Below are 27654 nucleotides of genomic sequence, written 5' to 3'. Positions count from 1 at the left end.
TCAAAAATTTCCTTTAGGTGTGCTGGTGGCCAGAAAGTAACAAGGGGTGGCCATGGCCAAGTAGCTCTGCCCCTGGGTGTGTCAAAACTTTAGACGTTTTGAAAAAGAGCAAGAAACGTCCATAAGGAATTTACGTAAGCGCCAACAGGAGCATATGCCCCATACTGGATAAGAGCGTGTGATGATGAGGACGCATGGCATGCTCTCATGCAATACAAAAATAAGAATAACTCCAACACATACAACAGAACTTGGACTATCACAACAAGAGATCACAATTGTATTTGTGATTGAATATTGGGCACTCTCTCCAAGTGCTGGCAATTTCAGCATTCACACTCCATTAGCAGACACTTGGGTGCGGTTGCATGGTGAAGGTCACTCTATAACATCGTAAGCCAATTACAGTGAGCTTGAGTCAGACGGATGCTACTTCAGCCCAGAGACTCTTGTAATATGCCACTTCAGGTTTAGCACAATTCACAATACAGTATATTGGTGGACACAAGAAACTCAAATCCACACCCCTTTAGTCATATAAGATACTGCGCTCAATGTTTGCACAGCTTTAAATCTGCAGAACTGTGTGTGCCTTTCAAACTGTGCCTCATGGTCACTTGGCTGAGCTCAGGTGTGTACGGATGCTTTCTGTGGTAAGCCAGCAGGGTTCCCTGTTCCCTGCTGGATGCGTTGATTAGTTTGGCCTTGGCCGAGTCAGGTGGTCTGCTGGATGCTCAGTGGACTGGAGCCACCAATGTGACATTCGGGCAAACTTGTGTTCGAAGAACTTGGGGACCCGCTGACAAACAGCACAGCAACAATGGAAGAGCTCAGCATGGAGGGGGAAAGGAGCTTTAGATTTAACAGCCTGACTTTTCTCATACATTCATACAGCTCATACGTTCCAATAGAAATGTGTGCAATTCGTGTATGGTTCTGTTGGACACCTGATGGACATTGGCACAGCACCGATATTTTATTTGTCATTAGCATATGTTTCCTATAGCTGACACACATTGGAAACAACGCAAAGGCCCCATTGCCACCAGCACAAAGGCCCCATTGCCACCAGCACAGAGGCCCAATTGATTCTGGCACTTTGCCACCCCATTACAGTCATATTTCTTCTAATTAACATTTTTTCAAGATTTGATCAAATTGGAACTTATTTTTACCCGCTTTGCACAATCCATTATAAACCCTTGAGAGAATGAGACAGAATTACAGAAAGTATGATGGAAATGATGCTTAGGATATCAACTGAGTGAAAAACATTTGTTGTGGAACAGGAAAGAAGGATACAGTGAAAGGAAGGACGCAGAGAGGGAAAGAACAGAAGTTGCAAAGATCTTGCCGTACCTGTGATGGATGAGCTTTTGCTCAGGTGTGACGGTGCAACCAAATTAAATCCCTGAGCAGACAGAAATTAATAAGAGACAAGGTCATCATTTCCCTTCCTCCCTCCTCCTTTCCACTGTCTGCTACCCTAAGTCAGAGTCCAACTATTCTACCGTCATTCTATTTCAGTTAACCTCTTTTCCATCAGAAAAATGTTCGACACATTCAATCATGCTCTATCTGTGCCTTTTTCTCACATCACTTGCTATCATTTTGAGCCGGGGTGCCCAAATCCGATCCTTGAGAGCCCCATATCCAGCCTGTTTTAGATGTCTTCCTCCTCCAACACACCTGATTCAAATAATCAGCTCATCAGCAAGCTTTGCAGAACCCTGATAATGATCCTTCAGAAAAAGCCCTTTACCAAAGTCTTCCCAGAAATAAGCTCCAAAGTGTCTTGGGTAGCTCTGGAACATTGCATTCCTAACTCACCAACCCCCAACTGATCAATTGATTTGGAGGTACTGTATGTTCCAAGATTTTTATTCTTATAAGGACATATTCTCCCTTGTGTTTAAGTCAGAAAAGGTGCACTGCTGTGCACTTTTTTGGCTGCAAATATTCTCCCATTGCTTAAGTGTATCACTTAGGCACCCTGGGTAGAGCGACCTTGAAATGACCCCAGAGGCCGTACTAAGGTCGAGCACCGACTACCCAATGGCTATACTTGTGTGCCTACTACATTACATTGCGATGATCTAATTATACTACTACTACTACCGCAATTGATGAAAACGAGGATCAGTTTTTTTTTTCCAACTCTGACATGACATGTTTCGACATGCCCAATGAAGTTGAAGTGCCAAACACATCCACAGTCAACATAAAAACGGGCCATGAGTTAAAGATTTTTTTGTATTTGATCGCATTGCGTTGCTTGGCAACCTGATCAACTCTCACTCGCTTTGCAGAGCTTTTATGCGTTAAGTCATGAGCAGGGTACTCTGGTTGAATTACTTGTGTTGGATTTATTAAAAAGGGAATGCAAAAACACAGCCACTTACGTATCCACTGTGCAAGTTAATTTCAAAATTGTGACATATTTCCCAAAATTGATCTCTATGGAATTCACCATGTCTCATCAAAACTCCACACACCAGAAATTAGGGCCACCGTTAAACTTCCTCGAATCACGGCTGGTGGGGCTTTGGGGTTGAGCATACATTTCGATGTTGCACATGGTGGGTGGGTTCATAGTTTCATAAAGCCAATCCTGAAACGTGCTTTCACCGCATAGGTGCCAAGCTAGATAATTGACTTTTGGGTACTTTCCAAATTCCCCAGAAATTTTCATAAAATTTCAAATTTCAGCCGATTCTTCATAGGGAACATATATTGAATGTATATTTAAAATATATAAATAAATAAATTATTTGGAGGGCGAAAAATGGATCAAAGCGCTACTCCAAGAGAAACCACATAAATTACACCTTATATTAAAGCTTGTATTTTATTTATTATTATTATTATTATTATTAACATTGTAGCTATTGAAAATGCTGTGTAGCTAATGTTGCAAATGGCAAAGGAGTAGCACTGCCCCTGGGTGGGAAAATCACTGCAGCTTAAAAGTGAGCAAGTATTCGGTGTGCGTAAAGAAATGATGTAAGAATGAACAGGAGCATAGCGCGCATGTTTTAGATGAGGGGAAATAGAGCCTCAACAGGATGAATTACACTCTCTTCCATTTTCATCAACATCGTAATTTTGTTTCCAGTAATTTCCCACAACATGATAAATATGATCACCAAATGACACGATAAACAGATGATAATCACTGATGGGAAACCATGTTAAATATACAAATGTGTTGACAGAGGAGGCTCCTCTAATGGCGATTGTTCTCTAACCTCTGACCTTTCCCCTTTGACCAAGCCTGTGGTCAGACATAATGATCCACTACCAAACTGTTGGTGTTGACATGGCGGTCCCTTGTCACTGTGGCACCGACACAATGCCTGACTTGTATGGAAGCACAATGGACAATTGTGTAGATTGTAAAGACTTTTGACTGGAACTTTATCTTGAAGAATGTTTCAAATACACAGGGCAGAAAAACAGTGTACTAGAGAGTAAAAAAAAATTCTGATTATTTAGCGTTTGGTGTTTCAAACGCTATGTTGCATAAGAAGCTACTCTCTTTTGACAAAATAGCTCCAAACCTACAGTATATGTGACAACTAATGTGAGATACCTCGGTTAAATTAGAAGATGCCAGATTTCAATCACATACATACCTCCTGGCAATTTAATAGCCACAAATTAAGACGGCTATATCTAAAACGCTACTTTTGCATGTACCATGATTTTTTATTGAAGTCGTGATTGGCACACTCAATTTTTATTGAGAGGCTATTTTATACTCATGTGAATTTCCACTACATCCTACTGGGAACTAATTTGTCCCTTTAGTTACAGAACTCTCCAGAAATGCTCCAGCAGTCTACTAACGCACTTTGCCAGGCTTCTCTGCCACACCTTCCACTCCTGGAAAGATCCTATTCGGAACCTCAACAGTTCGGTAGTCGCGGCCATCTTGATGCCGTCGACGTCTTCAAAATGGGTCCCCTTGGGCATTGGAAAGAGGGGGAACAAAATTACACAGTGACAGGTCAGATAAGTGAGGAAGTCACCGGAGCCTGGACATATTCTTGTCGGCCAGAAACTGTTGGCTGGGCCTACTCAGCAGGCATGCGGTCATGGTGAAGTTTTGCCTCTTTTTGAGCTCTGAACAAAAAAATAGACAAAGGGTGTTTTTGCAGACGTGACAGTTGATTGTCTGGCCAATGCACACTGAAAAAAAAAAAATAGTAGTTTGGGTTTGAAATATCCTCTGCATGAAGCCAAACAGAGCATTGCTATCATTTTAAATTCATATTACTAGATGTAGTAGTAGTTTTGTGTGGTTTTCACACCTCCTGTCTCATCCCTGCCATTTCCATTTTTGAGGTGTGTAGTCGAGAGCAAGTTTTAACGCTTGGTTCGACCACCAGGGTGAGATTCCTCTTAGTCAGGCCTCCAGAGTGCTAGCTGCACTCCAGGGAGCCGCTCAAGCCTCCACACGACGGCAACGTGGGAATCTCGGTCGTGGAGGATATTACTAGATTAAGGTTCCATAGTATATCCCAATGTCGTCATCAATTTTTCAAAGTTAGGAATTATTTTGGGCTGTCTCCGATGGTATGATGGGTCAATTCCTTTGAGTTCCATGTTGGCAGTGTGGGTTCAGTGCCCATTCATTGACGGGGAATGTTAGAGAGAGTGAGAGTTTTTCTGTCTTTCCATGCCCTGTGATTGATTGGCGACCAGTTCAGGGTGCAGTTTGCCCAAAGTCAACAAGGATAGGTTCCAGCTCTCTAGAAAATGGATGGATGGAATCGTTTTACACAGTATGTTGTAAATGACTGCTTCACTGTTCCGATGCTTGGGTTTCAAATCTCAGCTCCGGCGTTCCTGTGTGGATGGAGTTTACATGATATCATCTTGCTTGCGTGGGTTAACCTTTAGCAGAGGAATATTTCAAACCCGGATCATGGCGCGCAAGTCACTTGATCCCCACCGGTCAATTTATGCACATCCACAAAGGCCCAGGATAGCTCATTATTTGCAGCCTCTCTAAGGTGTTGATTTTGCATCACCTCACCACCAATGCTCTTTACAAAGCGTCTTAGCAGCCATTAATAATAAGACTGATGTGTGCACGGGTGTGTTTTAGCAAATTTGCTCGTAACCACATCTAATGAAAGGATCAAAAGATTTAATCAGTTATATTTTCCCAATCATTTCTACATCTGTCTTCTCATTTCCCAGCCCTTACCCCTGTGGTGAAATTTGTACAGTTTCTATCACTCTTCACATTTTCATCACTGCTAATACAGTCTCATTTTGAATTTGTAATTGCCCCCCCAAACACACACACACTCAAGGACAGTGAATCAAAAATATACAGTATTTCCTGAGGGCTCACTTCTCACCTACGACCTTCTGTTCCCTCATTACGGGAGTTCGACCCTTGAACTCATCATGTGAAGCCCTCAGGCACTGAAGCTTTAGCCGGTGGACTCAAGTAACAAGCAGGTGTTGCCTTGATCTAATCCTAAACTGTGGCATGTTTGAAATTTCAAAAGTATACAGCGCTAAAACAAATAGTTTTTTTTTTTTTTTTTTTTTTTAAACATCCATTTATTACTCTTTGTTTTTAGAAGGATGAAACAATTATTTCACAAATTAAGCCCTGTTTCAATTCTAAGATTACATTTAGCAGTAATCCACAGATGAACCTTAAAAGTGCAACTGCAGTTTGAGCTGAATGACACCAAAATGCATATGCAGCAGCTGCTGGATTCAGAGCAACGACATAAAAGATGACATTTGATAGGATCCATATTAGTGAAATGAACTGGAAACCTTATTTCGTGAGTAAAATACACCAAGATGGCGGCGCGCATGGACGCAGCGGCTAACAGCTCCCCCTCACAGTGCTCCTTTTTACTTTTTATTAGTGTTTGCTTGCTCTTATTGGCATCAACTGAGGCACAACATCGATATCCCCGCCAAGACATCGTGAACATTGGATATCGATGCGAAATAACCATCACAGAGGAATTTTGCTATGATCGCAAAATTCCGAACGAACTGGCGAGGCTGCCCGGCTCACCATGGCTGGTCATCGGGGCCGGGAGGCGGCGCAGGCGACGCAGAGAGAGGAAGCAGAAGCGAGGCTGCAGGTCCGGTGTCTTGCAACGGCTGCGACGGCAGCCCCATAGGCAACCACTACCGAGTCTGCACCTCACCAACGCCAGATCCGTGGTCCACAAAATCGACGACCTGGGATTACAAATCCTGGGAAACCGCTATGTGCGCGATAGCAGTGTGATCGTCGTCACGGAAACCTGGCTGCACGCAGACGTCCCCGACGCTAGCATCCAGCTGGCCGGGCGCTCGCTACATCGCGCGGATCGGACGAGGGACACCGGTAAGAGGAGGGGCGGGGGGCTCTGTGTTTACGTGCATGAGAACTGGTGCGGCGATAGCACGATCGTCGAGAAGCACTCTTCCCCCGACATCGAGTTCATGTCCGTTAAATGCCGGCCTTATTTTCTCCCGAGGGAGCTAACGGTAGTGATTGTCACAGCTGTTTACATCCCTCCCGACGCTAGCGCTAGCACGGCGCTCTCGCTACTCGCGTGCGTCATCAATAAACATCAGCGGGCCCACCCTGATGGCGTTCACGTAGTAGCGGGAGACTTTAATAAGGCCAATTTAAAGACTGTACTCCCAGAGTTTCACCAGCATGTCAAGTGCCCAACGAGGGGAGACAACACTCTCGACCATGTGTACTCGAACATCAAGCACGCATACAGAGCCCTCCCACTCGCCCCTCTCGGCCAGTCAGACCACCTGTCCTTGCAGCTCGCACCTGCGTACACCCCTCTCAGGCGCAGATTCAGGCCTACCACAAAGACTGTGAAAACCTGGCGTGACGACGCCATGAGTGAATTACAGGACTGCTTTCATGACACAAACTGGGACCTCTTTGATCATCAGGACCTTGATGTCTACACGCATTGTGTACTGGACTACATCAAGTTCTGCATGGAAACTGTGTCCCAACATAAGACTATACGGACCTTTCCAAATGCGAAGCCCTGGATGTCCAGCAGGGTTCGCTCTCTCCTCAAGGCCCGTGACGCTGCCTTCAGGTCAGGCGACAAAGCCCAGTACAGGGTGGCTCGTGCTGACCTGAGCAAAGGCATCAAGCTAGCCAAGGCAACCTACAAGGGGAGGCTGGAGGCCCACCTTGCCAGTAACAGGCCACGGGAGGTGTGGCAGGGTCTACGGAGCATCACCAACTTCCGTGGCAGCAGCACGACCTCTGTAGACCCGAGTGCATCGCTGGCAGAGGAGCTTAACTGCTTCTTCGCTCGCTTTGACTCGCCCCAACCGTCACACCCCCGCACTTCAAGCTCCAACTCCCCCCCACTCATCGTAGAGGAACACGATGTGAGGCGCGCGCTCCTGGCGGTCAACCCCAGGAAAGCTACTGGACCCGACGGAATACCAGGCAAGGTCCTCAAAGCATGTGCCCACCAACTGTCACATGTTTTCTGCAGGATCTTCAACCGCTCCCTGGCTCAGGCAGTCATCCCCTCCTGCTTGAAAACTTCCACCATTATTCCTGTCCCCAAAAAGTCACCAGCCGTCCACCTGAATGACTACCGTCCTGTTGCTCTCACACCAGTCATTATGAAGTGCTTCGAGAGGCTGGTTCTCCAGCACATCAGGGACTGCCTTCCTCCCACTCTGGACCCCTACCAGTTTGCATACCGGGCTAACAGATCCACTGAGGACGCCATCGACACTGCTCTGCATGTTGTGCTGGGCCACCTGGAACGACAGCAGAGCTATGCAAGGATGCTCTTTGTGGACTACAGCTCGGCATTCAACACGATCATCCCAGACATCCTCGTCGCCAAACTGGACACTCTCGGCCTCCCTGCCCTCACACGCATCTGGATTAAGGACTTTCTGACCAACAGACCCCAGACTGTGTTGCTCGGCCCCTACACGTCCTCCACCCTCATGCTGAGCACCGGTTCCCCCCAAGGATGCGTGCTGAGCCCTCTCCTGTACGCCCTCTACACCTACGACTGCAGCCCGGCCCACGGCAACAACACCATCGTCAAGTTTGCTGACGACACGACAGTGGTCGGTCTGATCTCGGAAGGTGACGAGACAGCCTACAGAGAGGAGGTAAAGAGACTGACAACTTGGTGCAAGGACAACAGACTGCACCTTAACTCTGCTAAAACAAAGGAGATTGTCGTCGACTTCAGGAGGAACAAGACGCTGCCGCCCCCCCTCTGCATCGAAGGCGTGTGTGTGGAGAGGGTCCACACGTTCAAGTTCCTGGGAGTACAGATCTCCGATGACCTTTCTTGGAGTCACAACACCACAGCAGTGGTAAAGAAGGTCCGCCAACGTCTGCACTTCCTGAGAGTCCTCAGGAAATTCAACCTGGACAGGAAGCTGCTGCTGGCCTTCTACCACTCGTCCATCGAGAGCCTGCTGACGTACTGTGTCTCCACCTGGTACAGCGGCTGCACTGAGGCCGACAGAGTGAGGCTCCAGAGGACAGTCAAAACAGCGCAAAGGATTATTGGCTGCCCTCTCCCCCCACTGACGGACATCTACACCGCCCGGTGCCTCAGAAGGGCTCTCAACATCGTCAATGACAATACCCACCCAAACTCACACCTGTTCGACCTGTTGCCCTCTGGCAGGCGCTACAGATGCATCAAATCAAGGACCAATAGACTGAGAAACAGTTTCTTTCCGAGAGCCATCTCCATACTGAACTCTCACACACACACGAGACCACCCTAACCTCGCAAAACAGCATTGTGATGTGTTTCTATATGCCCTATTCAGTACTGAATTCCATTGCACTGTCTTCTTTATTTATCTAATTTATATATTTATCTGTATTATTGTTGTATTGCACTGGAGAGGGGAGCCCTCTAATCTCGTTGCACACTTGAGTACAATGACAATAAAGGGATTTCTATTCTATTCTATTCTAAAAGCCTTGTTTGCATTCACCGTTATAATGTCTAGATGTAAAATCATGAGACAAAAGGAGAGGATGAGAGGGAGGCAAAAGAGAGTCTCCCATAGTTTGACTACCAAGAGGCAACCATTTGTGAAATGCAAAACCAAATATCGGCGACATCAGCATTATGTCCTTCCCTTCATGCGGCTCTTGCAATCTTTGCTTTCTTCTCACAATGTCACGATATAAAGGTATCACTCCCTTAGTATGAGTTCAGTGTGTGAATGAGAATACAGAAACCTGTGAAATTTGGGCATCATACAAAAGCAATGCAAAAAATAAACGCAGTGAGTAAACCTAAAATGCAAACATGTATATGACATTTTTATAATCTTTAGCCATTAAAATATATGAAATGGTTTTCTTGAGATCCATTAATTCTTTGTGACGTCATTTTTTTTGTTATTGCAGATATGAACTATATAAAATAGTCCTCATTATGATAGATAGACTGAAAAACGAGGTTTGACTTTAACAGATGAATTTTTTTATTCCTTTTATAGCTTTTATTTCCTGGTATTTACATCTGGATAAGAAACACAAGTTAGAACATTTTTATGCAAGCCATTAAACATATTGAAGTGAATGAGAGTCAAAGATAAAGTTTGCTATACTTTGGATCGAGCGTGCGACCCAATGATACCACCAAACAGTCGCAGTTTTGTTTGGTGATTCATTTCCGGGCCGCTTTCAGTTGTTATTTTGTTTTGTGGGGCTAACACCATTAAAGGGACACTTGATTTGGTGAAACACTGGCACTTATGTAATAGGACTGGTTGCAAAAATGGTGTCAGCTCTAAAATTCATCCTCCTGAAAGCTTGATAGTTTATAAAGGTTTTTTGTGATGAATTTGACTATGTCAGTGAAATATGGATGCCAGTATGCAAGTGGGCCTTTCAAATGGAGATATGCAGCTGCGCGACAAGCCCGGGAGGTCGGCTTGGAAAAATTTCAAAGTTGGACTTTGAAAAATCCACCACGTGAGGATATTGAAAAATGGATGGCTATTCAGAGCGCCGCATTTTCAAATAAGGGGATGGCGGAGCCACTGACGGGGAACTTGTGGGAGAAACAAAGTATGTCAAGCTAACTCTTATAGATTTAAATTTATTATAAAATGACATATGAACAATTCACCTTACCAAAAGCCTCCCTGGAAGACATTGTATTCATATATTGGTGATTTATCAAAGAAACCAAATCTGAGAGAAAATGCATGTAAGATGCTCATTTCCACATTCTTTTCTAAGTCGGCTTTGGAGAGTCTAATCATTGTGTAAAGTGGGCAATAGTAGAAATGTCAACTGAAATGTTAAAGCTCATTGCTTACCGTTTCGGGAAATTATATTTGATATATTATGTAAGTACAATGATTTTGAATGGAAAAATTATGTCCAGTTCTTCCCGTGACTCCCACCAAGAGGTATGAAGACGGAGGGGCGCGTGGCTATATAGCTGACTAGGAAAGTGGGAATTTTGAGAGCAGCAAGTAATCATCTTATTTCTCTGAAACAAAGTTAATATAATTTCCCTGATTAAATGAATAAATAAATAAATTGAGCTTGTGAGTAAAAAAATGGACCACCTTGGCCAAATCTGGTGACTGAGTTGCCAAGTTTAAAACTTCACCACTTTTTCTTTGATAGCACTTTGGTAAAGATTTGTCCTCATTGTCCATAAAACATTCTGGACGATTCTGGTTGTATTGGCATTATTGTTTATCAAGATTGATTTTTTTCCTTATTTTCCACCTATAGACAGCTCTTTAGTATCCTTGTTGGTTCATATTGGCTAAAAAGATGAAAAATATTCTTCACAGGCTTCAAGGGTGGTTCAAGCAAATTGTGCAATCTTTAAAGATGTATATTGCATCCACATGTAAACACCTGAAAAAGATCAAATATTGATTCATTTTATCTTCATCTTGTGATGTGAATCCTAAATATTTTAAATTTACAGCAAAAATAAGGGGACCACCATCACTGTTGCAATACTTTTGAGGGGAAGTGTAGGTCACATTGTGGCGAAACATTTTCTGTTTTTTTTTGCGATCAGAATCTTCTCTTCTGTGGTAGCAGAACTCGCTAACTCACTTGGCTGTGGATCAGGTGATTACGACCTGCCCTATTATCATATGAAGTATTGCGAAATGTTGGCCAGTGTTTCGCTTGCGTTTGGCAATAGATTACTGGGAAAAAGGTTCTCGCTTCATCACTTGTGAAGTCTGCACCAGATTTCCCGCTGAGGCTACATTCACGCTGCTGGTCTTGATTTACAAATCAATCATTTTGCTCATACAGTTTTTTGCTCGTATTTGTTTAGTATTATTATTCTTCAGTAATCATGTCATATGCGAAATCCATTCTGTTTATGGCTGTAAACACTTATGTTACTGAGATGAATTTGTGAATCTCATCTTGGCATGATGTCCAAGTTCCTTGGTCTTCCATTGTCACTCCGTAGCTTATCTGTTGACCTGATTGCAACCAGAAGTTTCAGTGAGGAGTCCACTATCATTTAAGATGCAATGAGCAAGGAAGGAAATGTGCTTGGAGTAAGGAGTAACCATTCCCTTATGGCCGCCTCAGACTACTCATTTTAGGTTGTTCAAAACAGTCACGCTGTCATACTACAAGACAATATCTTTCTGTGTCTTCTTTGACCGGGCAAGACGTCACAGTTAAAGTCCGTCACTGACCAGAGCCCGCTCAATCGCCGCCTGCTTCTGTCAAGAGTCTATCTATCGGCGCAGGTCCGTCTGGGAGGTGGGAAATGCAGCTGTGTAGTCATTTTGACAGAGGCATTGTGTGTGTGTGTGTGTGTGTGTGTGTATCTGTTAGGAATAGGCAAAGGTTTACTATTGGCTTTGCACTTAGCAAACGTATTATGAGTTGAAATTCTACCCATCCTTTATATTTCTTTCCACCTGCCCATTTTTTTTTTCCATTTTGATTGTTTGTATGTGCGCGCCACGTCCAGTCTTTCGTAATACGTAAGTAGGAGGGCATTGTCTTTCTATTGCTTAAGGCAGAAGAACCAATCGAAGGACGACGTGGGATATTTCTGACTTACCAGACTTTCATCGCGGTGGTCGTTAAGTGTGCCAGATGCTAAACAAGCAATCATTGAATATGTCAAGACAACTCAAAATTAAGCTACGAGACACTACGTTTTACCGCGACATGTCTATAAACCCAAAATTGGGCTACATTTATGTAGTCGGACATCAGCATTTAATTTAGCTGTCAATAAAAGTTGAGATGTTGCAGATTAATATTCTCATTGTACTTTCACAATCGCGACTCATAACATGGGCAATGTTGATCACACAAAACTTAATGAATGTTACCGATTATGATTGTGACTGGTCTAGTCAGGAACCCCTCAACTCCTACCAGTGTGTGCCAATAAATTAGACAGCTTGGAAAAAAAATGTCAAATTTGACACATAGCGTTAATAAGTTTTCCTTTCATTGCCATTACTCTTAGTATTATCAAAATTCTCACTTGATAACATTTCACAAAATATTAATGCCCCCACCTTAAGTAGAACCACTTTATCACAGAGCACCCGTTTCACATTGAGCCCTGTCTCACTTTTTCCGTTTCATGTGTGAACATGGAAAGTCTCGAGCTCTTTTATGGAGCTTGGCCGACATTGTACAGAAGACGAGCCAGCCCGTCTCTTTGTTGGCTGATTGCAACACAGGCTTCAACTTTATGAGGACGTTGAGATTCATGGTGTCGAGAATAGTGGCGTGAATACTTCTGTATTTTAAGGGCATATAACTTTTTGGGAAGCTTTCTGAAGAGCAACATTTCTGAAAACATACTGTATGCTGTGAAGGGAGGCCCAATGCTTTACAAAGGATTCTTTGATTCACACGTATGGGTCTCAAGAAAATGTAAATAAGTAAATCTACAGGCAACTATGGAGTTGGTCTCTTCCTGCAGATTGTGTTGTTTTTGGCGGCCTGGTTTGGTTTTTAGTCTTAGTGTCAAGTTGTCATTTTATTTTTTATTAGTTTTACTCATGTTTATACTCTTTTTAGTCCAGACAAGTTTTAGTCGATGAAAAGTCTGTGCATTTTATTGTTATTCTTGTCAGAATTGTCCTTGGGTATTTTCCTCTTGTTTTAGTTGAAGAGAACTGATGGCATTTTAGCAGGTGTCAAATCCAGGTCCAGACAGTAAAGACCTTAATTGCCACAGTTTGGCTTTGGCCACAGGTTCTTCTATTCAACCCGCAGGTAAACCAGCTCATTCACTTGCCGGTTGAATAGAAGCACCTGTGGCCAAAGCCACGCTTCAGCATGGTTTATTTTCTGAACTTGGATTGGCCACCTCTGCATTTTGGTCTAGTTGCAGTCAACAAAAATTGTTGACAATTTAGAGTTTACCTTTTAGTTTTGGTCAAAGAAAATTGTATTTGAGTCTCTTTTCATGAATGCAATTCTTTTTAACCCTGTCAATATTGTCTCAAAGCAACATTTCCCTTTGTTTAGAAGGCTGTAACCCGTTAGTGACAAAATAACAAGTGCACTTTGTGCCATGTTTAACTGCTCTATTGGAATTTAGAGCCTTGAACGTTGGTGTGAAAAAAAAACACCATTGCAAAGCTTTGTAAACCTATTGTTCTTCACAATTTCCCAACAGAAAAAGATTCGAAAGGATGAAATAGATGTGGTGGTAGTGCTTGGGTAATGTTTGTCAAAGTGTCCAATGGCCAATGCATGTGCAGCAATCCGATTGGTCACTTTGTCCAATATTTAACCCATGTTGTTGCCGTAGTGGACATGATTAGTCTGGGCGTGTTTGTCTTTACATAAATATTCTGTGTCAGTGATTTCATAAATTTCTATTAATGGTTATACTAATGTTGCTCCTGTGTTACAAGTTACAGTACTGACCTTAAATTAACTAGATTTTTTTTTTTGTTTAACTCCCAGGACGCTACTTGGGCCACCATTTGTTTAATGTCAGTGTGAAGCAGTCCAAGAACTCTTGGCCATCACTAAGATGTAAAACACAAAGGAATTGGACACTGTTATTTTTTTTCGTGCCATTCATTTTTTTCTCCTTCTTGTGCTCAGCCAGTCACAGAAATTTGCCTGCATGCATACAATCATCTGCATTTTCTATGTGTCAGAGGTTGTCAGAGTTTGCACCTCATTACAGCGGTTCTGAAATGTCACAATGGGTGTTGAAGACCATGTGGATTGTGGCTCATTGATAATTTAAATCAGGTGTGTTGCAGCAGCGACAGACGAATACTGGCAGGACAGCGGCCCTCGAGGAACAGAAATGAAGACGCCTACCTTACTGGGAATTGGGCTAGAGTTAATGCTCAGTTCCTATTTTCATAAACAATATGGAGAGGGTTGGTGGGGAATTGAGGAGAGGTCCGGTCTAACCTCTTTCTTTACTACTGTCATTGTACCTGGTCACAATTTTTCCCCTTAAATTCTTATTTTTCCCCATTATCTTCAATAAAATGTGTTTATGTTGATCTTTCAGTCTAATCACGTCCATCCTTACAATCAATTTCTTCATAAAGTTTGATTCTTTATGTGACAATACTTAATGATTAATTGTATGGTAATCCAAACTTCCCGTAACTATTTGTAAGAATGTCATACTACTTGCTCCACAATTTTTCATCAAACCCCTTTCAGGGGTCCTCTTCAACATCCATGCTGGAATACAAAGGTACTCAGGCAGTCCTGTTTGTGATGCATAGGTTGTTGTGGAAAATTTTGCATGAGATTAAGTAATAAAGCCACTGATTAAGATGTTTGTCTTTAAAATGATTATCTTAGTACTAAGAGAGAAAACAAGTATAAAAAAAATGAGAGGATTCAGCCAAGCATTTCTCTTCCTCATCTTTTTGCTCTCAGACTCACACACAAACAGTCTGAGTTGAATTGAGTATAACTTGACTTATCCAGGTTATAGGTCACATTCATGATGGAACATGTAAAAATTGTTTATATTGCACTTTTATTCTCATACCACAACATTTTTTTGAAATGGTGCAAAAACCGTTTGAAAAAGGATGTGTATATTTTTCAGATCCACTTTATGTGCATCCATTCATTTTCTATACCGCTTCTTCTCATTAGGGCAGGCATGTCCAGGTCCGGTCCTTAAGGGCCGCTGTCGTGCCTGTTTTCCATCCATCCCTGCCGCAACACACCTGATTCAAATGATCGGCTCATCAGCAAACTCTGAAGAAGCATGTTAACGATCCTGATCATTTGAATCAGCTGTGTTGCAGCAGAGAGAGATGTAAAACAGAAACGACAGCGGCCCTTAAGGACACCCCTGCTTTGGGGGCACGGGTAAAATGAAACCTAGCCGAGTTTACTTGGTTTTGGATGAGAGATGGGGTACTCCCTGGACAGGTCACAAAGCAGCAGCCAAATATGAAGATGTATTTTTATTTGTCAAAGTTATGCCATTTAATTTTGAATCACATGAAATAGCGCGATTGGCCCTAATAATAATGATTATAAGTCGTTCAATGATTTGATTTCAACATTGATTCAGATCTATTGATCCACGCTGGATACATTTTTTTCATTGATATACCGAGAAGTCCTCCACGTAAGTCCGCTGAACGCCTAATCTGTTTGCCTGCGTCTCAATTAGATACACCAAAATTACACCACCTGCCTTGGAACAGAGACAACCGTTGACCCTATCTATAATTTAGTCTACTTTTTAACACCAAATTGCGAACTGCACTGTTAGGCATTGAATTAACACCCAGTGAGGCATAAGCATCTACCAATCACTGCCCCCGGCACAAAAATGATATGGTGCCTGTTTTTTGTCAACTACTTTCTGTCACCAAATTCTCAGGTGCGTCGTGACCGGGGTGCTAAATGCGTGGCACGCCCAGACAGGCGCTACACGACCCCAAACACGCCAGACTTGCGCTGACACAAAAATGAAGTTACGTCTGTTTCTACACCAAGCACACGGCCACCAGTTTACCAAAATGTCTTGATGAGCCCAAAATGGACTATGATGGAACACTGACATGCTGTCCTGAGGAGAGATTGTGCATGACAGGAAGGCAAATAGAAAAAGGAAGGAGGAAAGATACAATAGTACCAAACTATCTGGTTCGTCTGGATTTTATATGGAACATTTTTTTTTTTTTTGGAAAGCTATACACAATGTATGTTAATCTAAATATATATATATATATATATATATATATATATATATATACTTCATGTATATACATATTGAGGTAATGAGTACCCCCTCCCGAAACAATCATTCACTTCAACTGTTCGTCATGTGCTGCTTTATTTATGTTTGAGGTCATCTGCGTATTCTGCTGCTTGACTTCTCCGAGTTTTTTTGGGTCTTCTTTGAGGCTCAAGATCCACTGAGAGACATGGGCTCTGGGGCCTCGGAGTACATTGGGTCCAAAAGCCCATCTATGTATGTGTCTTTATGGACTGCTGTTATGTCATAAAGGTAGCACTCACTCACCGCCACACTCGTCACAACTTGGTACTAAAAATGGACACAATGACATTGACCTACTTCGTACGTGACTCCATTTGGATTATTTTGCACACTGCACCTTTTTCAGAATGTTATTTACTAAATTTGCTTTCTTTTAAAATAGATTAAAAAAGGTACTTAATTCATCCCATCACAGCAGCGATATTCAAAGATACACATTTATATTAATAATAGAAACAAAAGCAACATTAAGGAGGAAGTAAAATTAAACCTAATTTTAGCAGGGAAAAAAACAGAAGGTTAGGATGTGGGCCTGCATTAACTAAATGAATGATAGAGTTTTGTATATTTGTGCAATCAGTGCAAAGTGAGAGGTATATACAGTATACTGATATACTGTATACACTCAATATGTACATGTAGTGTATAAAACTGTTGAAATGCAAGATGAGTTGTATAAGGTCATGGGCTTTTTCCCTACTGTACATTTTCATTAGGTACAGTTAGAAACATGTAACTGGCGTGATCAGTAGTAAATATTCCTTGACTCAAATGGAGTACTGAATAATATTCAGAGACACTTGTACAATATATGTATTATTACTACGGGTGGGATACGTGAGAGATATTTTGAAATGTCATCAGTGGTTTATATAAAAGTAGGCTATCAATAATAATATGATGGAAATGAGAACTAATCTTTTTTGCAAATATAAGAGAGTGAACTAATGGTAAAAGGACGCATTCACCTTTTATGCTCATCTTAATAGAAGGGTAAAAAGCGAAGAGTGTCATCTTCATTTTCTGTAACGATTTTGAGGGCTGCACAAAATAATTGACATTCATGGAGGTAGTAGAAGTGAAAATGAAATCACGAATTCCACACACACACACACCCACAAAGCACTTAAATCTCGGTGGGCCTTGGTGTATTATTAAATCAAAGCTGAAGAAGAAAATGGATTTGGTAAGTTCTAAAACTACAATTCAAATCTTATTTTTTATTTTAGTGAGAATAGACATGACAACAACTTGGAAGCAGGGGTTAATTTTATGCTTTTTGAATGGGTACAGTTCTCTTAAAGGTAATACTATGCTTTAGTCATGCAGGTACAAAGACAGAAATGCTATTTAGCATTATGGTTGTTAATTTACTAAGATAAGATGTAGGATGCCGAAGGACTGTGACTGCACTCCAATCAATTCTAATCTAATCTCATCAAATCTGTGGTTTTGAAGGAGGCGTAGACATCACACCGGATTTCACTGGCAAAAGGTTGCCATGTGCAACGGGAGACATTTTCACAATTTTAAACACTCCTCAGGTGTCTCGATAAAATGTCTGTGTCATGCTTTCTTCGAACTACCCCATCGATAAAATATTATAGAACACACATTATGTTCATAGAATCTTGCTGCCCAAGTGAACTGCGACATTGTTGCAAGTTCGGCAAGAGAAACTTAAATGTTCCACTGCTGTCGCTTTTCTTCTTTGGGCCGTAGTCGCAAGTGACGTGGGAGTTGCCACGCCAAGGTGAAAGGTATGCATTTGTATTTATTTTTTATTTCGTAAATCAGAATATGAAAATACAACAGCGAGGGGTAAAAAGCACAAAGGTAAAGAAATGTATTTGAGAAGTAGCTGATTAAAGCGTGACATCATCAGAAGGCGCGCAGGCCATCAAAGGACCCCGATACAATCTTGCATCCCAATCACATCTAGTACACACACCGTCAGTAGGCTGATTCGCTGAGCAGAGTGAATAGGGGAGATGGAGCGGAGTCGAGGTACAACTTAATATATTTTATATTTAAGGGGGCAAGCAAGACATGAAGACAGTAAGACGTAGAGTGGAGGACAGAGGCATGAGATAATAAAAATATGTGAAATATAATATAATTTATGGGATTTAGTTTTGGGCGCAACATTTATTTGAGGGGACCAGGCCCCCTCTTGCCCCGGCACCCTTGACAAGTATGATTGCGGTGGAAAGCGTTCTCCAAGTGCCCGCTTCACAGAATGGTGATCTCCTGAGCCAACTTTAGATCATCCACCTGTGGAGAAGAGCTTGTATTTCTGACTAAACCAATGCCGCCATACAAGAGCAAATTACTTTGTTCTTATGCCATGTCAAGGACTACTCTTGCATGTCATATTTAAGGAAATGAGAGGAGCGGCTTTGATTGGAAGCGAATCGAGTCACATCCTAGATCCCGGATAGCTTTTCAACAGGCATATAGTTACAAAAAGAATGACTTGGGAGAGAATTTAATACTTAATGAGTAGGCAGGTTTGCCAGAGATCTAAGTCTTCCTGTGGATATGTGAGGTTGGTGTTTTGCATATATTAGAGAGCTTTCTTTTTTTTTAATCAAATTGATCAAAGTGGCCTTTGTTCTTGCATTACCTACATTTAGTGTGTGGGATGATGGAAGCAGGAGACTCCTAGCTGTTGCACCTCCATTAGTGCCCTACTATTTACGGAGGGGTCTTCAACCTGGAGAATGCCATTTGAATAGCACTAGCAATAGTGTTTCTTGAATAACAATAATACAAATGTGAGCATAACAGAGCCATGTACCTATCCTTAGTCCCTCGACAATGAAAAAAATAATTCTACGAGGCAATAAAGGTGGTGGGCACAACCGTTTAACTAAATCATTAGAGTGAATTAATTAAAATGATTAGTTCAACCAATTAATTCACCGATAATTCTGTTTTTTCTCCTCCACGGAATAAAAAAAACCCAAAACATCCAGGGCGGGGTACACCGTGAACTGGTTGCCAACCAATCGCAGGGCACACAATGACAGACAATTATTCACACTCGTGACCATACATAGGGAGAATTTTAAGTGTTCAATTAACCTACCATGCATGTTTTGGGAATTTGTGAGGAAACCAGAGTTTTAGAATAGTGAATCCAAATATATTTTTTATTTGATGATTTTATTGTGGGATACATGATGGTGGACAATGTTGGGTTCATGAATTTTCCATGCTCCCCACAGATAGATGCACTATTTGTTTATTATTTGGTGAAAATAATTTTGAACATGTTCATGTGTAACTACTACAGAATTCTATCAGTGGCCAACTCAACAATTGTGATTTTAATTAAGTCACCTGAGACAGCTATGGGGTCCTTTGAACCCGGAAGTCAGTAGAAAGTGTGCAGCTTATGGTGTCATATCTCGCTCTGTCGCTGATGTGCTGTGTGTTACAGTGAAGGGACACCCTGAACTGGTTGCCAGCCAATCGCAGGACACACAAAGATAAACAATCATCCGCACTCACACTCATACCTAGGAACAATTTAATTCAACTTATCATGTATGTATTTCCAATGTGGGAGGAAACCGGAGAACCAGGAGAAAACCTATGCAGGCATGGGGAGAACATGCAAACTCCACGAAGGAAAGCCGGAGCTGGAATCGATCCCACGACATCTGCACTGTGAGGCCATCGTGCAAACCAGTCAGCAACTGTGCCGCCACCATAAAATGTTAATTTGAAAAACTTTAATTTAATTTTAAATCTGTAACCAAATCTGTGTTGTTTTTCTCGTGTGGTTTGCTGCCGCATTAGCCGTAAGCCTGGAAAACGGCCTCAATGGACATAAAAGTATCTACACGTCCATTTTTATGCTTTTTGTTCTCTTTAGGAGTCTTCAGTTGACCTAAGAAGCATATTTTGGGGGTGTGGGAAGAAACCAGGGAAAGAGAAACTGCAAACATTGCAGAGGTTTTACAACGGAGACACACGCCTGAATATGCCGATGGGTATTCCACAGTGAATCCATTGTAAAGGTATCCATCCATTTATTTACTAGAGATGGACAGATAGATAGTGTGCTGAATTCTTTCGCAAGTGAAACACTTGAGGGTTTTCTTTGTAAGAAAATGTCTAAATAAAAATTGAAACCACGCATCTTTTTCTTTCGACTTCACAAAGATGTGCTCCATGGTGTTGGTCTGTCGCGTTAAATCCCGATGATACACTAGGGCTGTAGCGTGGAAAGGTGGAAGGCATATACACGTAACACGTTTGCAATCCACTGTATGTGTCTTTTAATATGAGCGCTCAGACCGATTTTATGACACAATGATTGAATTCTCTCCTGCTTCCAAAACCATGTCCAAACAATGTGTTTCTAATTGCTAACACCTGAACCTGACCACAGGTCTAATAGTGGTTGAAGGAGTTTGTGGTGAAGTTTGAAAGGTCTCATCTCAGTCATTTCCAGTGAACCTCCAAAAGCTTTAGTGGAGTCCTTAAAAATATACAAGGATCCCTGAGCTCCTCACTTTATGTGTGTTCTCATAATATTGATGCTCTATGCACTTTATTTGGATAGTTTCACGGTGGGATTCTTGTTTATTTTATTCTGTAAGTGCTCTGGAGTAATCAAATCTCCACTGAAATATTTTCTTTGCTGCCATTTCATCAGTACCTCTCAGTCTGACATTTTTATCCTGAAGGAAAATTCTGTCAGGCTCCGACTTTCTTTCCAATCCAGGGATCTAGGACGATTAGGGAAACTATGTAAATGACACTGTCTCTGAAGAGTTGAGCAAAAACATTAGATTCTAATAAAGGGAAGCTGGGAGTTGCGATAAAGTGACATGGGGCAACGGGGGGTATCTTGGGGAACACATCCTCGAGAATTTGCTGCGGAAATCTATGATTATCCCACCATTTTTAATCGAAGTCGCCGGGGTTAAGAATGCCAGTCCAGTCCACGGAGAGATTTGTGGAAGTCGGGTTAGGGATTAAGTATGAATAGAAATGGGATAAAACCCAGGAAGCTATTATACTCCTCCCTATCCTAATTGGAATTAAGAATTTTATATAAAGTGGCTTATTGACAGGGTGCTTAATGATATGTTGTTTGGAGGAGGATTACACCAGAAAGAAAAGATTCATTTTGGAAAATGCATGAAAACACACTCCTCTATCTAATGTGTCATGCTAAAAGGATTTCATCGAGACTGCATGGTAGTCCTTATACTGATCAGCTGTAATATTATTCAAACCAACTGCTTGCATGCTTCCTCTGATCCTGACGAGACAGTCACCTCAGTGTCAGCTGTGATGGCTAAGTGGAAGCTAGAGTAATTCTTTAACATGCTGGTTAATCGAGAGGCTCTTACCACTCACACGCATTCTCCTTCACACAGACCTGTCAGCTCTCATTCTCAGTCATCCAGCACAATTCAACGAGGCATTTAAATCCCTCCGCATGCCCTTGTTTGACACATAATAGCCTCTGATACACCTGTACGACCAAAGAACCACATCAAGGCTGGATTAGCACAGGAGTCAGAATACTTACAAATACAAAGAGGAAATTGTACATTCCACAAGGGCAGGAAGACCCCATCAGACATATACACTGCACTGTCAAAGGGATATGACCAGGCAGCTGGGAATGCCACACGTTCATGGCCAACAGGTGATGCAATAACGAAGAGGACACTGGAAGGGCAGCCTTCTTGCATTGCTCTGACATTGCAACATTTGCCTCTTCTCAAAATGTATATCGATTGTGTTGATCCTTTTTTTATTTCTACAATAGCTGAAGTAATGGGGACGGTGTCCAGCTGTTAGCCTACTCAGAGGTCCCCTGATGCCCTGATCCTCGCCTTTTAGTGTGTTCCACAATATAAGCTGAAACACTTGCAAGGTTGGCAAAGTTAGTAGAGAGCACCGATGTATAATATTGTCAAACTGACATAATAGATAGGACAGCTAACCTAGCAAGGGCTCCCCCACACAAAGACAGCTGCACCCAGAGACTAAGAGAATATTCAATGACTAGCTCTACTTGTGAGTCTGTACCGCAAATACAATTTTGTCAGTGCTTTGGACCTAATTCTGATTGTTTCACTTTTGTGTCTTCTTTTTTATCATATTTAGTCAGTCCTTCATTTTCACTCAATCAAAGATTTGCCTCCTATGTATCATTCTTTTTTCACACACCTTGTTTGTTCTGTCAATCTTGACACTCACAATTGGACCAAAGAACCAAAATAATTGAGCTGTAGGTTAGTACAAACCTGGCTAAAATTGCTAGAATGCATAGGAATGTTGATGTAATTTCAGTGCGTCACGATTTTTCCAAAATATTAAGGTTTTAATTTATGGTTTTGTTTTTTGGGGTGACTGTCCTTTCCGGCACGTTTAACTGTCAATGATAATGCGTGAATGCAAGCGCCTTTCGTCTTGGTCTAGTTATTTTTGGAAATGTTTCCTCTATTGTCCTCCTCATTCTCTCAGTCTGCTGTATACCAACCTCCATTTGCCCTCTTGAGCAAAGTATCCTCCCCATCTAATCCATTCCAGCTGGAGCAGATCGCACGGCTAATTAAAGAAAAACCGTTTGGCTGCCCCAAACGAGACTACCACATGTTGCAATGTGACCTCACCTTCATTCTGCCCTCAACTCCTCCCCAGGACATTATCTCGAAGGGATCAGAGGTCGTGGCGCTTGTTGTATCTTTTTCTCTGAAGCGAGGGGGAAAACATGATGAGTTTAGACAAACAGTTCAATTAGTTCCAACTATGAGCAAACCGTTCCTTAACAACAGCCTCCTGCAAGGTCGTAAAGGCCGACAGTAGAAGTTATGAGGATAAACTGTTCCAATTATAAAAACTTTGCTAACCAAACATGCAATTTTTAATTCAGATTTTAACTTTCTTAGCAGCCATTCAAGTGTAAAATATGGTCTGTCAACTTCTTAATTTATAGCAAAAATGTCATTTTAACATTGCAGAAAGTGAGTTGAACCCACCCACCACAAATCACCTCTCCTTTTCATGCTGTTTTATAGACTTTGTTGATTGGAGACATGGTACAAGGAAAGCATAAGAAAACCACACGAGTGATGCAGCAGTTGCCCAGTGAAGACAAGCGATTTATGGCAGGATTATGATTTTGTTGTCTTAGAAAGATTGGAAATGCGGATGTATATGTGAAATGAGCATACCCGGTTAGCTGTCTGCAAGGAGTAAAGTTACTCAAATGGGTTGATGGATTTATAATGGTATCACACAGGCAGCAGGCATAGAAATCAAACACAGGCAGGGTTTCAGTTTCTTTTCCTCATTCATATCCTTGATTCTTCCATCATATTATTTAATGTATTTTGAACTTCTTATTTTTGTTGATGAAATGGAGAGAAAAGGGATGTTGTTGTTACGTTTTTGAACATGTACTGTCTGTAAATTATTGGGTTGACTACTGTTTCTTTACTTTCTCTCGCTTCCATTCGATATTTCTTTTTGTTTGGCATGTTTGTGTTGATTGTCTTTTTTATTCCTTTCTCACCAACGTACTTATAATTTCCTATGTTTATACATGTTGGAAATAATCTCACACGCACACACACACACAAATATTTTTTTTTTAATGAAATTAAAGCTGCTTGCTTTCTTTGACAACAGCACCGCAGTAATGCACACATAACGTCACAATATGCAGCAGGGGGCATATGTTGGGAAAGTAGGGAGTGCAGAGTATAGAGTAGATTTATCTCTTGAAGACAATAAAGCATTCCTGTACACTGGGGTCTACACAGCCAGTCTAGCAGAAACAGATGCTCCTCACATAAACATATTAGGCACACAATGTGCTTGGCTTGTGTTATATGGAAAAGTAGGCACAGTTGTGATAGCCCTGTAAGAAATGGACAAGCACAATTCAAACACATTTGAACCTTGTTGTAACTTTTTTATTTGCATATTGAGTGCAATTTGTCATAAGTATAAAACTCAAAAACATTTGGCATTTTGCACACAAAAATGTCTTAATGATTTATTTATTTGCTTCTGGATTACAAAAATAATGTGAAGACTATAAAAATAAAACGGTAGTGTTGTCTCAACCATACTGTGCAGGTCTGTAATCCACATAGCATGACTGGGAGCTCCAGGACTGTCTGTAACTGGTTCAGCAACTCCTTAGTTATTACTCTTCCTAGATGTCTGTTCATGAACAGTCGCCAGTAGAAAGTAAAAAATTCATTGAATGTCTGGAATGGACCTCTTCAAAACGCTCGCATCTTGTACTCAGAAATTGAAAGCTGTGTCAGCAAAATTAGGATACTCTGCAAATCCACCTCATATTTCCGAAGTTGGGAGTTTGGACGAGGACTATGACCCTCCTTTTTGGGGTTTACATGTTTTCGCCCTGTACATTCCTTTTTTTTCACGGGTAATCCAGCTTCCTCCCACACTCCAAAAACGTGTGTGTTAGGTTCACTAAACACTCAAAATTGTCCTCTGTGTCTTTTCTGTTCCCAATTCCCCGAATTAGGTGATGGCGATTCACTTGGAAGTGGCTGTACTGAATTTACACCAACTGACTGGTACAAGATTGAAGGCTCATCTTCGGATATGCTGCCATGGATATTACGGCCCTGGATGAGGACCCACTCCACTGAAGTCATCTTCCTGCAGCGCTTCATTCAATTGACTCTTGTATTATCTCATCTATTATTGCATAGCATCATTGTATATGTCAAATGTTGCCCAGTTGGCATCCATTGCAGCCTGGTCATCCTGGAAGGGGGATTCCCCCATCTGTGGTCCCTTCTCAAGGTTTCTCACTTTTCCCCTAATGAGGTTTTTTGAGTTTTTCCTTGCCCTCCTGGGGGTTAAGATCGGGGATGTCGATTGTGGCTATGTAAAGCCCTTTGAGACTGTCTGTGATTAAGGACTATACAAATAAAATTGACTTGACTTGACTTGACTTGTTACATTGCTTGTTTTTTGGGGATGTTCCTTGGCAAGCAGTCAAGGACAGAGGTTACCAACGTGGTGCCCATGAGTATTAAATAGCCCGCAGGGATCACTTGAGTAGCCCGCAGACCTGTTCTAAAACTTGCTTACATGCGATGGGACATTGTGATTTTCTGGGAATGCCAGAGAAATGATCAAATGAAAATGTACTCTTCTTTCTGCAGCCAGGTCAGCATTGAAAATGAGAGTCTGATCTGAATAGCCTTAACTGGATAAATAAAGTTAAAATAAAATCATACATATAAATTGCCGACCGATTTATTTTATTTTTTTCGCCCTCAGGCATATTCACTAACCTCACGAAACATATGGCTGCCTTCCCTTTGAAAGCACAGTCAGCTTTGAAAGGAAATCAAAGAGTCTGGAGCATAAGGTTTTGGGGAAAACGATAAAGCAACCGGCCGGTAGCAAAGTTTGATGGAGAGAACCACCAAAATTAAAACAAGAAAGTTTTGCTTTCTCTGTTATCATTTAAACGCTGATGCAAAACAGAAGTGAACACTTGTCTATTAAACCCAGATTTTCATTTAGTTTTTTGGGGCATGTGTGTAGTAATATGATGCTCAGAGGGAATTAAATAAAACGCTTGTCTGTCCAATGACTACTCCTTTGCATGCATGTACTTTTTCTAACAAAAAAAGAGCGATTATCTCTCCACGTGAATTATTATCTCAATCCATCGCTCATGCGTTTAAATTCCTAAGTGTCACGCTTTTTTGTGCTTTTTTTTTTCGCATTGAAACATGAATATTTCCGGACATCTACTTTTTACCCTCACTGTGTTTTGTGGATCCCCCTCCCTCCAATTCTCTGTCATTACTTTTTGCCCCTCCTCAACGCTGAGCCCACTTTCAATTCCCTCTGTGTGTTGACAGACACTATCATCTCAGCGACCTTGCTTTTCTTCCTGTGTTTCCAGGATTGGGGGAGGTCTGTAAGAGGTGAAAGGTGAAAGGGCGGCCTTGTGCTTGGTGCTGTCTGGGCCTCTGTCAACACAACCTCTGGTCTGCAATAGCATTTCCCCTGGATCCTACTAAAAAGGAGAAATGGGGAAATGGAGAGTAGTCAAGACAGTCAATTAGGTGCGTGGCTGACATTCCAGAGCAAGCAGTTCTCATGCTAACCAATAAGTAGTAACTGAAGAGGGCTCTTTGAGAAACTTTCAATGATCGGTTTTATGAACGTTCATTTAAACATTTTGCTTACAAATGTTTTTCAGTGAAATAAAATACTGCCAATATGCTACGAAAAAGATGACTTTATAGTGGTGAAGTAAAAGGAAATGTAAAGTTTTTTTTCTCTCTTATTGTAATTTGCCTGGGGGAGTTAACCTTTCTGTTTGACAGGCCAAGTTACTGTCCTCCATAAAAAGAATTGTATCATTTTATTTTTTTTGTTATAGCACAATAAAGAAAAAATAAGGATGCATACATTTTAAGGCACCGCGTTTTTTAACGACTGTCTTACAAAGAAGAAGAATATAATACTATCCAATGCAAGAACTGTATCAAATATTTCGTCTTTGAGACAGTTTTTGCATCCGTTTTGATTTATACATTTCGATATCTATTAAATTCACAATTTGTTACTTATGGTGGCTGTAGTTGCAGTGGCTGTTCAGAATGTTTTTGACTGCCATCTAAGTAATTTAACTAAAATATGTCTATCTCACCTTTGCAGTCATTGGGGTTGCCTACGATTGTGATTTGCAAACATGCAACTCTAATAGCTAAAAGCCAGCTGCCAGTAGTTGATATTTTAAATGTTAACCAGGTGTGCAGTGAAACGGACATAAAGCAATATTTCCTCCTCATGCCAAGTTTGACCTGCCACCTCAAACCTAGGGTCATTTACAGGGTGAACTGAAATCCTGTTTGGCCCGTTGTGACTTTTCAATCGGACATCAAAAACAACATTGGCAGAGAGCGATCTTACGCGCCCCTAGCTTGAACTCTGACCCTGGGACTCAATTGGCAGGATTTTATGATCTGTTCAATATTCTGTGATCAATGTCATTTAATCATTTCTGCTGAGTGGAGTGCCACTGAAAGGTCATAGTTCACAGTGATTATGTACATGCCACAAGAGCTCTGACTATTATCTAGATCTCCCTTTGAGCCTGCTTATCCAAAGATCTTACAATGTGCCGTGAGCAGCTTGTCACTGAGATTAATTGTCCATAAATGGCGCATGGCTAAATTAGCGTCTGGTTTCCGTGGTAACCCATGTGTGTACCTGTGCATGTTCCTGTGGTCTTTTATACACTTGGTCATTCGTTTTTACATAGAATAACATGCAAACCTGTTGTAACATACCAGATACTGACTATTATATAAACCTTTTTCCAATACGAGAA

Source organism: Idiotropiscis lumnitzeri, chromosome 7 (genome assembly GCF_059441095.1).
Source record: "Idiotropiscis lumnitzeri isolate Australia: NSW breed Sydney's pygmy pipehorse chromosome 7, RoL_Ilum_1.0, whole genome shotgun sequence".
In the NCBI taxonomy this organism is placed as follows: domain Eukaryota; kingdom Metazoa; phylum Chordata; class Actinopteri; order Syngnathiformes; family Syngnathidae; genus Idiotropiscis; species Idiotropiscis lumnitzeri.
The sequence above is the reverse complement of the archived record's forward strand: the minus strand, read 5'-3'. Positions refer to the sequence as shown.